The 17,466-nt window shown below is 35.9% G+C and overlaps 1 protein-coding gene across 10 annotated transcripts in view; it reads right to left on the reverse strand.

The window, feature by feature from the left end:
- Positions 1-17,466, reverse strand: part of RALB (RAS like proto-oncogene B) — a 95,057-nt gene that overhangs the window by 25,117 nt on the left and 52,474 nt on the right. The gene's annotated exons all lie outside the window — the stretch shown is intronic.

Consider the following 17,466-nt stretch of genomic DNA (forward strand, 5'->3'; position numbering starts at 1 on the left):
CTCATTAATACCATCAGCCTAAAGTGATCAATCAGCAGAGCAAAGAAGCCCCTTCAGTACAGAACAGCCCAAATCCACAGATCCAGCACATAATCAAAGAAGCAAGACAACAGACAATTACAGGGGGAAAGAAGGGGGGAATATATAAGTAAACAACAGAAAAAGAAAAAAAGAAATTACAATGGACAGCTTATATCCAGGCAATGAACAAAGAGTAAATGAAACAGAGGAGGACCAAAGAACACCAAGCAAAAACAGAGGAACTCCAATGAATTGGACACGGGCTTTGGAAGAACTCAAAATATAATTCAAAAAAACAATTAAGAGAGGCTGAAGACAACTGGGAAAAGAACTTAAAAAGCAAAATAAGTCATCTGGAAACAGAAAATAGTATCTTGAAAGCCAAAATTAAACATCTTGAAAATGAGGCAAAGGAGATTAAAGATGAAGCAAAGAAGATGAAAGATAACCTATGAAGAAAATCAGATCAGAAGGAAAAGGATGACCAAAAAACCAGGGATTAAATTCAGTCCTTAAAAGCTAGAATTCAACAACTAGAAGCAAATTACTTCACAAGGCAACAGGAAGCTATAAAACAAAATCAAAAGAATGAAAAAATTGAGGAAAATATGAAACACCTCATCAACAAAACAGAAAATGTAGAAAACAGGTCCCAGAGAGACAACTTAAGAATCACTGGATTACTATAAGATCATGACAAAGAAAAAGCCTGGATATTATTCTACAGGAAATTATCCAAGAAAACTGCCCCGACCTTCTAGAACAAGAGGGAAAAGTGAAGATTGAAAGAATCCACAGATCACCAGACCAAGGAAAAAATACTACAAGCTGCTGAGAAGTCATTCTGATACCATGGAATAATAGTTAGGATAACACAGGATCTAGCTGCATCTACACTGAAGAACCAGAACGCATGGAATATGATATTCTGGAAAGCAAGGGAACTAGGGCTACAACCAAGAATCAAATACCCAGCAAACTGGCTAAATTCTTGCAGGGGAAAGTATGGTCATTTTAATAAAATAGAAGACTTCCAAGCATTCATAAAGAAAAGACGGGATTTGAACAGAAAATTCAATACCCAAACACAGAAAAGAGAATCACCAAAAGGTAATTAAGAAAGGGGGGGGGACAAAACAAAACAAAAAAACTTTTTTCAAGGGACCCAATAAGTTGAAATGATTTGTATCCCTATAAGAAAAGAGGATATCGGTAACTCTTAAGAATTGTTATTATCACCTAGGTAGCTAGAAGAATTATACGTAGAGAGAACAGTGACAAACAGTATAGGATGAAATGCCAAGATATAACTATAGGTAAAAAAAAAGTTTAATACTAAGAGAAATGAGAAAAGAGATAAAATGGGGTAAATTTATATGTCATAAAGAAGCACATGGCAGGAGAGTGGTAGAACACCAATATACTGAAAGGGTAAAGAGGTTGGGGACAGGAAATACTTAATTCTTATGTGCATTGGAATTGACTCAAAGAGGGAAGAACAATCAGATCCATTGGGACAGAGAATCAATTCAAGCCCTATAGAGAAGTAGAAGGGTAACAAAAGGACTGGTGGGGAGGGAAGTAATACAAGGGAGGGAGACTGTGGGGGTAGAGTAAAAAGACCCTAAAGAAAAATAAGAGGGAAATAAGAAAGGGGGGAGCAAAATAAGGGTGGGAAATAGGGGGACTGATTAAAAACAAAACACTGGTGTAGAAGGAAATAGTGAAAGAAGAAAGGGCTGGACACAGAGTGGAAATCAAAATGTTGGGAAATACACAGCTGGTAATCATAAATCTGAATGTGAAAGGAATGAACTCCTTTGTGAAAGCAAGCAAATACCAGAGTGGATTAGAAATCAAAATCCTACCATATGTTGTCTACAAGAAACACAATTGAGGAAGGTAGATACAAAGGGTAAAGGTAAGTGGATGGGGAAAAATCTATTGGGCATCAACAGAAAAAGAAGACAGGAGTCACAATCATGATATCTGACGAAGCCAAATTAAAACAGATCTAGTCAAAAGAGATAGGGAAGGTAATTACATCCTGATAAAAGGCAGTATAGACAATGAGGAAATATCAGTACTCAACATGTATGCACCAAATGGCATAGCATTCAAATTTCGAAAGAAGAAACTAGTGGAGCTCAAGGATGAAAAAGATAGTAAAACTATACTAGTGGGAGACCTGAACCTTCCTCTAACAGATCTAGATAAATCAAACCAAAAAATAGTTAAGAAAGAGGTAAGAGATGTGAATGAAATTTTAGAAAAATTAGAATTAGTAGATATGTGGAGAAAAATAAATAGGGACAAAAAAGAATATACCTTTTCATCAGCACATGGTACGGTCACAAAGACTGATCATGTACTAGGTCATAAAAACATTGCAAACAAGTGCAAAAGAGCAGAAATAATAAATGCAACCTTTTCAGATCATAATGCAATAAAAATAATCAGTAAGGGTACATGGAGAAACAAATTAAAAATTAATTAGAAATTTAAAAATATGATCCTCCAAAATTGGTTAAAGAATAAATCATAGAAACAATAATTTCATTGAAGAAAATGACAATGATGAACCCTTTAAAAATCTATGGTATACAGCCAAAGCAGAACTCAAATCCTTGAGTTCATATATTAACAAATTAGGGAGGGCAGAGGTCAATGAATTGGGCATACAAATTTAAAAACTAGAAAGTGAACAAATTTAAAATGCCCAGATGAAAACTAAATTAGAGATCCTAAAAACTAAAGAAGAATTTAATAAAATTGAAAATCAAAGAACTATTGAATTAATAAATATAAATAAATAAAAATAAATAAATATAAATATAAATAAATAAATAAAAATAAATGGCTTGAAGCTGGTACTTTGAAGAAAAAAACAAATAAAATAGACAAAGTACTGGTCAATCTAATTTAAAAAAGGAAAGAAGAAAACAAAATTAACAGTATCCAAGATGAAAAGGGAGACCTCACCTCTAATGAGGAAGAAATTAAGGGAATCATTAAAAACAATTATGCCCAATTATAGGCAATAAATATGCTAATCTAGGTGATATAGATGAATATTTACAAAAATATAAATTGCCTAGATTAACAGAAGAAATAGAATACTTAAATAATCCCATATCAGAAAAAGAAATTGAACAAGCCATCAAAGAACTCCCTAAGAAAAAATCCCCAGGTCCAGATGGATTCACAAATTAATTTTATCAAACTTTCAAAGAACTTTCATTCAATCATATCAAACATTCAAATCCCAATACTATACAAACTATTTGACAGAATAAGCAAAGAAGTTCTACCAAATTCTTTTTATGACACAAATATGATACTGATTCCAAAACCAGGCAGGTCAAAAACAGAGAAAGAAAACTATAGACCAATCTCCCTAATGAACATAGGTGTAAAAATCGTAAATAGAATACTAGCACAGAGACTCTAGCAAATGATCATGAGGGTTATGCATTATGATCAGGGGGGATTAATACCAGGAATGTAAGGATGGTTCAATATTACAAAAACCATCCACATAATTGACCATATCAACAAGCAAATCAACAAAAATCATGTGATTATCTCAATAGATGCAGAAAAAGCCTTTCACAGTGCAATTGTGCATTGGCTATGGAAGGAAGGGAGGAGGAGAGGAGGGAAAGAAGAATCTTGTAATCATGGAAAAATATTCAAAATTAATTAATTAAATAAATTTTTCTTAAAAAAAAAAAAGAAAAACTAAAATGGGGGGAAAGAAATAAATAAATGAGACCCCTCATAGAGCCTCAGAATTAGTGAACTATGAAAGGGTCTTTAACAAGTAGTTGAATAAAAATATTCCTTATATTTAAAAAATAAGAGAGAATGCATTTGGAGAATGCATTTGGTTATCTTATATTACAATGCCTACTTACACAAAACCTTCAAGAATATATATACATTCATCCTTGATATGGTTTTCTTGATCATGGCTTTCAGGTAGTCCAATAATTCTCAAACCATCTCTCCTAGATCTGTTTTCTAGGTCAGTTATTTTTTCAATGAGATATTTCATTTTTTCCTCTATTTTTTCACTCCTTTGACTCTGCTTTATTGTTTCTTGATTTGTCATGAAATTATTAGTTTCTAGATGGTCAATTCTGATTTTCAAAATCTGATTTTCCTCTATCACTTTTTGATTCTCCTTTTTCAATTGGCCCATTTCTCCTTGCATCACTTTCATTTCTCTTTCCTACTTTTCCTCTGCCTCTCTTAACTGGTTTTGAAGTCCTTTTTGAGTTCTTCCAGAATCTGTGTCCAATTCATATTGTTCTTTTGTACTTTGGGTGTGTTTCCTTTGCTTTCACTGTTCCCTTCTGTCTGTACTTTGATGGTCTGAGGGCTGAGAGCTCCCCCTGCTGATTCAATTGACCCTTGTGGTGCTGGTAGAGTGAAGACTTGCCTCCAGCTTAAGTGTAAGCTTTTGGTCTCACACTGATCTTGATCATGTCAAGGACTGATCAAATTCTAACTTCAGGCTTCAGTCTCAAGTTTTTGGTCTTACTGTGTACTTCATTCAATCAGGCACACCCTTGATTGACCTGTCTTGGAGCTCCACCCTGAGCTTTAGGCAAAAAGATCAGTACTTAGTACTATCAGTCATCCCATAGTGTGAATTAAGTCCTTGTCCCAAGCCCAGACAAGAATTCCCTGGGCTGGGGCTCCAGACTTCTCCATAGGTTTGAAATTTTAAGGGATATGGGTTGGCTTGTACCTCTATTTGCTCAGGCAGGGTTTCAGAATCTAGATGTTGGCTTGGTCATAGATTCCCAAACCTCAGACAACAGATGGGGGGTTGGTGGGTAGGGATGGGGGTGGTTCCCTCTTGGCTTGCTCTTCCCTTCTTGCTACAGCTTCTTGCTAGGTCTGTTCTCCTTTCATCCCAGTGCCCCAGATGTTCATTGCCTACCTTATGGGTTTTCCTTTTTTTGAAAGTTGTTTCACTGTCGCCTTGTTGGTTCTTTCACTTCTATATCCGTTTTATGGCAATATTTTAATCATTAGTTGGAGAGGATTTTCATGGTGGCACAGAGTTGCTAAGGATTACTCTGTCATGTTGGCTCCACCCTTGGAAGTCCTTTATATGGTTTTGAAAAGGGAACACATAGGTTTTTACAATGATATAGCAAACTATATCTTTTACCACAACTGACTGAAAGACAGAGAAAGCATAAGACCCCATTCTTTGTTTCCTAATTAGAGTAAAAGATTTAATTTGGTAGAGAAAATGCCACCTTTATTCATTGCATTCAACAAGCATTTATAAAGTATCCATTATGTGCCAAGTAATGTATTGGGCCAAGGAGAAACAAAAAGAAAACTAAAAGATTCTGCCCTAAAGTAATTTACAAACTATTGAGCAGGGATAAGGGAGAAGAGGCACACATAATTCATGTGTAAAAAATAAGTAAATAAAAAATGTATACTAAACAAATATAATAAAATAACTTCAAAGAAAAGGGCAAAGGAAGGAAGCAAACCAGAATGAGTTTCTAATAGGAACTGGGACTAAAACTGGGCTATGAAGAAGGTCATGGGTTCAAATCTGATCTCAGTTACTTCCTTGCTGTGTGACCCTGGGCAAGTCACCTGACCCCCATTGCCTAGCCCTTACCACTCTTCTGCCTTAGAACCAATACCCAGTTGGGTGGTATTGATGGTTAGATGGAAGGTAAGTGTTTTTAAAAAAATAGAAGGTAAGGGAGGGAGAGAAAGAGGGAGGGAGGGAGGGAGAGAGGGTGGGGAAAAGGAAAGAAGGGAGGGAGGGAGGAAGGAAGGGACAGAAAAAGGAAGGGACAGAGGGAGGGAGGAAGGGAAGGAAGTATTATTCCCATTTTATAGAAGAGAATTTTGGGTCTCAGAAAAGTTAAGTGACAGCTATGATCATAAAGCTAATAAATTATAAGATTGTAAGATTTAGAGATGAAAGGTAACTTAAGAGTTATGTATTCCAACTCTCTCAATTTCACATTAAAGGAAACTGTGACCCATAAAGGATAAGTGAATTGTCCCAAGCTCACACAGTCAGAACAGCCTGGATTGAAATTGAGATTCTCTGACTCCAAATTCAGAATTCTTTATACAGTTATGCTTGCATGGGAAAACTAGAAATAGGTTGGCAATTTCACATGGTCTCTACATGCTCTGACTAAGAAGTCAGTGCCAGACCGAATAGTGAGACAGGACTTTGTTCTTAGTAGTACTCAAAAGATCATTGCAAGAACCATATTGACTGAGGAACATCTCAAATCTATACCCACTGCTGGTATTCAGAGATATCTGGGCTATCTAGGTCAAGGTAGGGGGGAAAGAGAAAGGAGAAAGTGGGCTCTTCTGGTACCCCTGAGCCACAGAGGACTGTACCAGTGCCTCTGGAAAAAGGAAGGAGTTTTTTCTTCTAAAGACTTGGGCATAAACCACTCTGCATTTGGAGGGTTTTTTTTTTTTAATCAGGTTAAATAAAATCTGTTCTATAGTCAATGCTTCATCAGCCTATGAGTTTGCAGAGGTTCTAAAGGCCTTTTTATTTTATTTTATTTTAAAATTTTCCATGATTACATGATTCATATTGTCTCTTTCCCCTCTTCCCTCCCCCCTCCTGAAGTTGACAAGCAATTCCACTGGGTTACAAATATGTTATCACTCAAAACCTATTTCTATATTATTCTTTTTTGTAATAGAATAATCTTTTAAAACCAAAACCCCAAATCATATATCCATTCAAACGAGATAAACCATATGTTTTCTTCTGGATTTATATTCCCACAATTCTTTCTCTAGATATGGATAGCATTCTTTCTCATAAGTCCCTCTGAATTGTCCTGGATCACTGCACTGCTTTTAGCAGCAGAGTTAATTACATTTGATCATCCCACAATGTTTCATTTTCTGTATACAATGTTCTCCTGGTTCTGCTCCTTGCACTCTGCATCAGTTCATGGAGGTCTTTCCAGTTCTTATGGAAATCAATCAATTTATCATTCCTTATAGTACAATACTGTTCCATCACCATCATATACAACAATTTGTTCATCCATTCCCCAATCAAGGTACATACCCTCATTTTCCAATTTTTTGCCACCACAAAAAGAACAGCTATAAATATTTTTGTACAAACAGATCCTTTCCCATTTTTTTCTCTCTTTGGCACACAACCCTAATAGTGGTATTGCTGGATCAAAGGGCATGAATACTTTTAAAGGCTTGGGGGCCTTTTTAATAGAGCAAAATAAATTCTATTACTAGGATTTGCCTAAAATGGCACATAAGACAAAGAAACTTTACAAGTACAATAATTACATTTAAATTGTACATATACATATATTGTACTGGGATATATTATGTTAGGAATCAAACAACACTTGAATTTTATGTTGCTTTTCCAAATTAAAATAATGACTTCATAATCTAATTATTTGAAAAGCATCTTCTTAATCAGATTTCATTAAAGCACAGCATGCCTGCAATGGTTTTCACAATGAGAGCTATGTAAAACCAGTCATTTTACAGTCTTTTCAAGTATTTCCCTCCCCCAACTTAAAATTCAACCTATCCCCAAAATTCTAGTTAAGAAAAAAAAATTTAAGTCTCTTCTCTGTGTCTCTTTCAAGTAAGCTACCACTGTTTAACAAACAGAAAATTTGAATTAACTCTCCAGTATTTCCCCAGTGACCTTCATTAAAATATTGAGTGAATTACTTAGAACCTATAATTTACTTATGTATTCATCAGTTTTTTTTTTCACCTGTAAAATGAAAGTTAAAAAGGATACTCTCTAGTTCTTATAATTCCAGATGATCAATAAGGCCCTTCCAATTCTTTATAATCACAGAATCTTTAAAAGTCAGGAAGGCAAATATTCTAAATTAATGAAATAAAATTTTCAAATTAAAAAAAATAAAAAATAAAAAAGTCAGGAAGGCTATGCTGTCAGAGGGTTTCTAAGAAACCAACAAATGACCGTTTGGCATTTACTTGGAAACCTCTAGTGAGGTCGGTCAATTACTTCTTGAAGCAATTGCTTCCACTACTTCATCCACACAATGCTTATTGGTCTGTCCTCTAACATCAAGCAGAATAAAACCAATCCTTTCTCCACAATATAGTCTTATAAATCTCTAGAAAATGCCTACCATGTGTGAATTTTAAAACTATTCCACCCTAATCAGACCATTGTTTAGAAGATCTGATTTAGCTATTTCCTGATCAGTAACAATTGAGATGCTTGGAATAATAGAATCAGGTCTTGGAAATTCTACATTTTTCCTCCCTTCTTAGTTTAAGAAGATTTGGAAGGTCTGCATCAAACTCAAGATTTAATTATCTGAGGAGATGGCCTTCAACAGATATGTGCAGAAAAAAGGACAGACACCTGGGCTGTCCTAAGTCAAGTTAAGCCATCATTGGTACAGATGAGATGCAGGAAAATGATGTAAAACTGTCTATATAAGGCACGTCACTTCCTCTCTCCTCCTCTTTCCCTGGAGAGGCGACTCTGGCTGAGAGTGTGCTAGGCATTTCGACATCTTGGAGTGTTGGGTGGTGAGTTTTACCCTTGAGCTGATTCATGTTCAGATATCTTAGCTAAGCCTCTTTGGAGGTCAGGCTGATTCTTTCCTCCTTCACACTCAAAACCTTACTTTCTAGATCTCCTAATCTTCCTGCCTGGTACTAGCCCCTTCCTTCCTTCCTCCTTCTTCTTAAATCTCCTCCACTATATCAATTAAATCACTATAAGATTTCTAGCTGAGTTTGGGTGTTTCATTAGGATTTTATAAATAAAATCCTTGGCGACCAAATATAATTATTAAATTCAGTCTCAACCATAATTTTAATCCTTACACATGGAGCTGTGAACTGATAGCCATTCTGGAGAGCAATATGGAAACTAGCTTGAAAGGCTACAAAACTATGTATACTCTTTGACCCAGCAAAACCACTACTAAGTCTATATCCCAAAGAGATTAGAGTTAAGGGGAAAGGACTTCCCTGTACCAAAATATTTTCAGCAGTTCTTTTTGTAGTGGCAAAGAATTAGAAAATGAGAAGTTGTCTATCACTTGAAGAATGGATGAACAAGTCATGGTATATGTGGCATCTGTGATAATGGAATATTATTGTGCCATAAGGAACGATGAACAAAAAGAATTCAGAAAAACCTGGAAAGGCTTCTATGAAATGATGCAAATTGAAGTGAGCAGAACCAGAAGAACAATGTATACAGTAACAGAAATAATATATGATGATTACCTGTAAAAGACTAAACCACTGCCAGCAAATTCATGATGAAAATGAAAATGCTATCCACATTCAAAGAATAAACTGCTGGAGTCTAAGTGCAGATTAAAAGACACAAGAGTGGCAAGAGCTAGGCAATTGAGGTTAAGTGACTTGCCCAGGGACACAGGTAGGAAGTACCTGAGGTCAAATTTGAGGCTAGGTCTTCCTAACTCCAGGAGTAACACTCTATCTACAGTACTACCTAACTGCCCCTGGTAGGTGCTATTATTAACCCCATGTTACATGTGAGGAAACTAAGGCTGAGAAAGGCTAAGTGACTTGCCCAGGGTCATACAAATAGTGTCTTCCCCACTCTAGGTCCAGCATTCTATCCACTGTGCCATCTAACTGCTATTTATAGAATTCCCCTGATCTATTGGTGTAGTAATTGTTAAAAGAGTAAATAAGGTTATTCTGATAGCAATTGAAAGAAGTACTGAAGTGAATCAATAGGTTTCCAATTCTGATTCTGTTACTTTCTTATTGTTTAATCTTTGGCAAGTCACTTAACTCACTGTTCTCTTTCAGAGATACTCACTAACCATCCCTTTAATTAGTTGTTTAAAAATGTTGCCATCAATTAAAGTCAAGCCTATTATCAATACTTTATAGACCCTTTATGAGTCTGAAATTCCTGTTTTCCTGAAATTACACTTGCAAAGCATCCTGCTTTACCATTCCTTTTTGCTCAAAAAAATGCCTAAAAATAATAGTTTTTCTATTTCCTGGAGAAATAAGATTATTATTGTGCATACACTCCAAGGAAACTGATAATTAGGAAAGTCCCCACATAACATCAAAATATTTATAGCAGCACTTTTCATGATAGCAACGAATTGGAAACAAAGTAGATGTGCATTCAAGGACAGAAACAAATTGTGGTGTATGAATGTAACAAACTTACTGTTTTATATGAAATGATGTGCAATGGGATATAGGGAAGCATGGAAAGATCTATATGAACAGATGCAAAGTGAAGCAAGTAGAGATAAAAAACCAATATACACAACCACTAAAACAGGGTAAATTGAAAGAACCACACATCAAAAAGTTTTAAATGAATGTAACCAAAATAGAAAAATCAAGCATAACTTCACTGAAGAGATAAAAGAGAAAATTTCCAACCCATGGCTTTGTGGAGAACAGAGGTCCACAGGTGATACACAAAGAACTGTCTTCAAACTTTTTCTTATATATTGATCAGTTGGGCTGACTTTTTTCCACCTAAAATAAAATTCTCCCTACTATGAGATGTTCATCTGGGAGGGGTAAGGAAAAAGAAACAAAATACATTCATAAAATTTTTATTTTTAGAAAAAGAAATAACTGGCAGCCAAGTGGGTACAGTGGGTAAAATATTGGGCCTGTAATCAGAAAAACTATTATAATAACATCAAATTTCATTTCAGACACTTATTAACTGCATGAACCTCAGCAAGGCACTTAATTCTATTTTCCTTAGTTTCCTAATGTATAAAATGAGCTGGAGAGGAAATGGTAAACCACTCCACTATCTTTGTCAAGAAAATCCCAAATGGGCTCACAAAGCCTCAGACATGACTAAAACAACAGAAAAACAAGTAGGATTATTCTGAGCTTCTCATGTGAATATGTCTGAGATAAATTGCCTTAGTCAAATACAACTTAATTTAGAGAAGTGAAGGAGAATGAAATAAGCACTCATGTGGCACCTACTATGTTCCTGGCACTGTGCTAAATGCTTTACAAATATCTCATTTGATCATCGCAACAACCCTGGGAGATCAGCATCATTATTATCACCCTTATTTTATAGTTGAGGAAAATGAAGCAAACAGACTAAGTGACTTGCCCTGGGTCACCCAGCTAAAAAGTATTTCAGGCCACATTTGAAATCAGGTATTCTTGACTCCAAGGAGAAAGATGAATTCACTGAGCCAATCAACTGCCTAGATGTTCTTCAATTCAGGAAATCACTATCAATGTCCCCCTACAGTTTGCTTCTTTGCAAAAAATAAGTTGTTTCTATATTTTCAGGATCAGATAGTTTTGCTTGTACCTTCATACTTAAAATGATTTTGGAAAGAAATGTTATTTCTTCCATGGAATATGAAAGGTTTTGTACATGTGGGAAGAATGTTAGTTTAGAAATTGATTTATGAACTTTAGAGAGAACTGCAAATGTACATTAAAAAAATCAGACACTAATGCATTGCTGGTGGAATTGTGAATTGATCCAACCATTCTGGGAGGGCAATTTGGAATTATGCCCAAAGGGCTATAAAAGAATACATACCTTTTAATTCAGTAATACCACTACTAAAGAGGTTAAAAAAATGGGAAAGGACCTATTTGTACAAAAATAATAACTGTTTTTTGTGGTGGCAAAGAATTAGAAACTAAAGAGACATCCCTCAGTTAGGGAATGGCTTAACAAACTGTGGCATATGATGGTGATAGAATACTATTGTGCTGTAAGGAATGATAAACAGTATGATTTCAGAAAGAACTGGAAAGATGTATGTAAACTAATGCAGAATGAAACAAGCAGAACCAGGAGAACACTATACATAGTAACTATAATTTTGTGGAATGATCAAAAGTGATCAACTTTGCTACTAACAGTAATACAATGATCCAGGACAATTCTGAGGGACTTATGAAAAAGAATGCTATCCATCTCCAGAAAAAGAATTGTTGGTGGTATAAATGCATATGAAAACATATGATTTATTACTTGTTGATTTGGATATATGATTTGAGGTTTTGGTTTTATAAGATTTATTTACTTACAAAAGTAAATAATATGGAAATTTAAAAATTTTAAATTAATTTAAAAAAAGAAAAGAAGTCAGGGCCTAATAGACAGAGGTTTTTTTCCCACAGCCAACAGATCCTACCATGAATAGGGATCAGTTGGAAAAGGAAGAAGAGCTTCAAAGGACTAAGAAAAGTTTACCTTCAGGACCAAATTAGACATAATTCTCTTTATTCCATCCCCAAAATCTACCACCTGCATAATGATGCACAGAATTTCTGTAAAGCATTCCACAATTAGACAAAGGAATATAAAACACAAATGTTTGGTTAACAGTGAAAACCCTCATCTCCACTAAAAGTATAATCAATCAGTAATACGAATTTTTCATGCTCTATACAACAATAATAATACTCATACTAGCCCTATATAATTATAAAAGTATTTTATAAAATGTGAAGACATATAAATATGAATTGTTTATTTATTATGACATAAAAATATCTAGGAATATGTTTTGGGGTCTATCACCAGAACAATAAATTTATTTGTGGCCTAAGAGTTAGGTAAGAGCACAGTATAGAGGTATGTATGATAAATGTTCAAGAACTCCATGGAAGAGCTGAAAGGTAAATTTTTAAATGAATCCCTTTCATCTTATTGCCTCCTTTCATAAAACCTACTTAAATTCACTTTAATGTAAAAGAGTTAGAAACTGAATGCAACTAACTTAGAAGAAATGTGACAAAGAGAATATATGGATACCTAACACTACTGAAATATGAGGAGTGAGTCCACAACAAATGGGGGGAGAGGTCCAATAAAGGGAGACTAAGGAAAGAAAACAAATTTTAATGCATTCCCAATTTGATTGAAAATGGGCCTGCTTTACCTTCCACAGTAGAGGAAGGAAAAGAAGCAGTGGTCAGAAGTCTTGTCATTCCCTGGCTACAAACATACATGATTTATGACTGGGTTGAATCTTCATTCCCAATGGATTTGTTCACTGAGGCATTATGGTAGTTTCCAACATTTTTTATGAGGAAAAAAAGGGGGAAAAAATTGTGAGGTAAGAATTTACTCCTTCAAGATAAAAGGTCAAATTAAAGTTTTTGTTCCCCAAGAATACAACCTACCACTTTGCCAATCTACTGCTTTTCAAATAACACTGAAGATTAATAGTCAATTAAAACCCCTTTAAGTAAATCCTTTTGGCATTGTATAATTGAAAATTTGTTACCCTAAAAAAGAACTACATTTTCCAGGAGCCCACTGACTTCCTATTGTTATGTACTTCCTATAGACAGGGGATTTTAGGCTGGGACATGGAGGGTCCTGCCCTCTTTTTGGCCCTGTTGGTGAGCATGTGGTGGTGAGTGGGGATTCTGAAATGGCTAATCAGCCATGGGCACATGGTCTTTATTTTGTATCCTCTTTATTCATTGATTTCTAATGATCATTAATAAATCCCTTAAGATATAATATTTTTATTTAACATTAATTTTAATTTTTATAGCATTAATCTTTTTGACAGCTTGTTTAGAGGGTTAGAAACCCTAAATATCTAAGACTAGTGATCCCATAAGTATTAAAATTAAGCTTAATTTTTAAAGCTACTGCACATTTAGCTATTTAACTTAACCATTTTTATCATCTAATACTGAAATCCATAAATAAAGAATGTGAAACTGGAAGATGAACATATTAAAAAGCCCCAGCAAAGTCAAAACTCCAGCTCTGTTTTAATTCCTTACAATAACCTCACAAATAATTAAAACATATATTGGTTAGGGCAAAAAAAGATGAGAGAAGCTGTACAAAAAATATCTGTCTGAAACAAAAAATAAACAGTTGATATTTATCAAGTACCTTGTATGTGTCAGACACTTTAAGCAAGATGCCAATGACCAAACCAAATTTTCCTTACCCTGCAATACTGGTTTATGAGTATCTTCTTTAGACATACACTAGACTCTATTGAGAATGTAAGAAAAGAACAGTCAAATACACCCTTCAGGAAGGTAAATGTTTTAACAAAAACATCATGTAGAAGAAAGACAACAGAATTTTGAGACAGGACCTCAATATGAATCTCAACATGGTTTCTTACTGTCTGTAACTTTGGGCAAGTCACTGTCTCTGGGCTTCAGTTTCATCATATATTAAATGGTGGACAAAAGAGGAAAAGATATATAGGAAGTGGGAAAAAGCACTGCTTGTGAGTCAGAGGCCCTGGATTCATAAAGCCTCAAAGATGATGCTTACTCACTATATGACCTTGGGAAACTAACCACCTCCTAAGGCCTCAGTGTGCTCATGTACAAAATATAAAGGAATTGTTCTAAATAACTATGAGCTCCTTTCCAATTCCATCTATAATTTCATTAAGAGGAAAGATGAAATAGGTTAAATGACTTCTAAAGTTCCTTTTATCTCGCTCCTTTTACCGTAAATTTTATATAGAAACAATCTAAAAACCATAGGTAACATTAATCAGTCTAAAAGAAGTCATCCCCGATGCCCCCTTCTCTCCAATAACACAGCCATCACTCTAGTTCATGCCCATCATCCTCCTCCCTGTTCTGCCTCATTTCTATCCTCGCCAATTCATCTTCCACATCAGCTGCCAAATTCATTTTTTGGAGAGCATGTCATTGCCCTACATAATAAACTCCACTGGCTCCTAGTTACCTCTACCAGCAAGTATAAACTCTTGTTTAGCATTTAAAGCTTTTCACAGACTGGCCTTTTCCTACTGTTTTAGTGTTATACTTTACTCTCTTCTTGCTGTTCCTCACATGTCATGTCCCACCTTCAAGCCTTTGCATTGGCTGGCCCCCATCCCTGTAATGCTTGTTTTGGTACTCTTCTCCTGTCTCAAATCCTTAGCTACCTTCAAGCCTCAGATCAAGTACCATCTTCAGCAAGAGTACTTTCCCAGTCACTCTAACTGCTAGTGCTAGTGCTTTCCCCTCTAACATTTCATTTTATCCACTTTGTATGTATAGAAGTATATTTGTGTGTGTGTGTATATATATATATATATATTTCCATATATATATATATATATATATATGTACATGTTATCTCACCTAAAACAAAATACAAAGGATTGTTTCCATTTCAAATTTATAACCATTAGTCACAGCACAAAGTTTCTTAAACATTCACCACTTCTACACTTATGCAATATGCCTAGAACTAAAGTCACAAGAAAATTCACAATTCTAGGGAGAGAGCCAGTAGAATACTCCCAGAAGATACTCAGTTCTACTTTAAGCAAGAAATTGTACTAAATGCTACAGTTATAAGGCAGGAGCAACAAACAAAACTTAGTTCTTGCATTCAAAGAGCTTATAGAGGGTGGGAGGTGAAGATATATGAACTCAATACAAGATAACTTGAGGAAAATAGGAGTTCTAACAACTATCAGCAAAGGATAACAACTTTGAAAAAGGTTTTCATAGGTGGTATTTGAGCCTTGTAGGGCACTAAGAAGTCAAAGAATCCTTAGAAGAAGGGGTGCTTTCCCAGCATGAGGAACTGTCTGTACAAAGGAATTGAAACAAGAGGGAATACCAAATTAGCCAACTACAATGTAATGTAAAATGATGTGAAATAAGGCTGGAAAGATAGGATGGAGTCAGTGTGCAAAGGACTTTAAATGCTAATGAATTTAATTCTAAATCTCAAACTCATATTTCATTTTTTAAATTTACAAAATTTCTTATACTTTTGAATTAATAAGTACAAACTAACTCCCATGTTATGGAAGAAATGCAGTCCCTAGACAGTAAGGGATGGAACCTGAATTCAAATTCAGTTTTTCTAAATCCATTTTTTTTTCACTAATGTCCTCTACTTTCCCATCCACAATCTTTCCACTTTGAACCTTTGCTTCCTGCCAACACATTCTTTATTTCTTCTACCAGGTTTCTTAACATCAAAATCTCAATAGCATGTCCCAGAATCTGAGATATCCTCAAATGATTTGCATAGCAAAGCTGCATGCTACCCCTCTAGATAGTCAGGGCAATAAGTTACACTAAAAATAAATGATGTTAAAGGCTAGGCTGAAAACTCTATTAAGTAAAACTGGAGAGATCAAACCAAAGGATATTAATTCTAGCAGCCCATGAATAAATAGCCCATTAAGTAGCATCAAACACCTTACACATGCAGCCAAAATTTCCTACAAGCTTACTAGCTTCCTCTCCCCAAAATTCTTGATAAAATTTTTTTTAATTTTCACTTTTTCCAATAAATTTCAATCACAATATTATCCAAAGACTAACTACAACTGACCTGGAGTTTCATGATCTCCGTTATGTCAATACCAATCTTTTTATTATTCTATCAGACATTTGGAAGATTGGAAATAACACAGCTATTGCCTGCATCACAAACACAAAAAATAAAGTTTTCCAAAAGTAGACTGTTTTGGTGTCTAGCTGGGTAATATGTGATTAATGAAAGTACAAAATGATGCACGTAGAGTGTAGGTATCTAGATAACAAGGACCCCAAACCTAGAGGGCAGAGAAGAAGCAGGTAATTTGTCTCAAGTCCTTCACCCAAACCAAAGATGCTTCACTATGTACTGAACTTACAGGGCTCTACATGTAGAACTTTACACAACTCGGAAAGTATATGAACTCTGAACGTGGTGACACTGGCTGCGGGAATGAGGAAGGGGACCACACTAAAGGGAGGCCTTCCTTTAAAAGAGGTAGGAAGTTAAAGCCAAAGCACTTCTGGGGAGAGGAAGGAAGATTAGGTGTAAAGAGTGGGGGGAAATGATTAGGGGGTAGTAGGGTCAGTAAAAGAGGCATATTACATTAACAGTAGCTGCCTTCTATGTTGGGGGTGGGGGGAGATCAAGGGCCTTCAGCCTGTGTTCATGTACTGAACAACACATTACCTCTTCTGGACATTTCAATTGACTGGGCCAACCTGCCTCTCCCCAGGTATAGGTGACTAAGGAGCTGGGCAGGGGATAGGGTGGGGGTGGGGATGGGAGACGCCCAGCCTGAAAGCTGGGAAGGGGGAGAGGGAGACGAGATTCGGTCCCCATTAAAAATCCCAACCTGTTTTGGAAGTTTCACTCCGGGAGGCACAAGAGAACCTCCAAGGGACTGGAGACTAGCAGAATGGGGGGAGGGGAAGAAGGAAGAGACACCCCCTTAACTTCCCCCACTGCTCCTTCTCTCTGAGGAGGGGCTTGGGGTTGTGGCGGGTACTTCGGGTCGGTCCCCCGCCCCCGGCTTCGGAGACGCGGTTGGGTACCCCAACCCAGTGGGTTGGGGGAGGGGAAGGAAAGAGAAGGGAGGGGGAGGGGAAAGAAAGGGGAGGAGAAAGGGAGGGGGCGTGGCCATCTCGAAACCCCCC

Source organism: Monodelphis domestica, chromosome 4, assembly GCF_027887165.1.
Source record: "Monodelphis domestica isolate mMonDom1 chromosome 4, mMonDom1.pri, whole genome shotgun sequence".
Lineage (NCBI taxonomy): Eukaryota > Metazoa > Chordata > Mammalia > Didelphimorphia > Didelphidae > Monodelphis > Monodelphis domestica.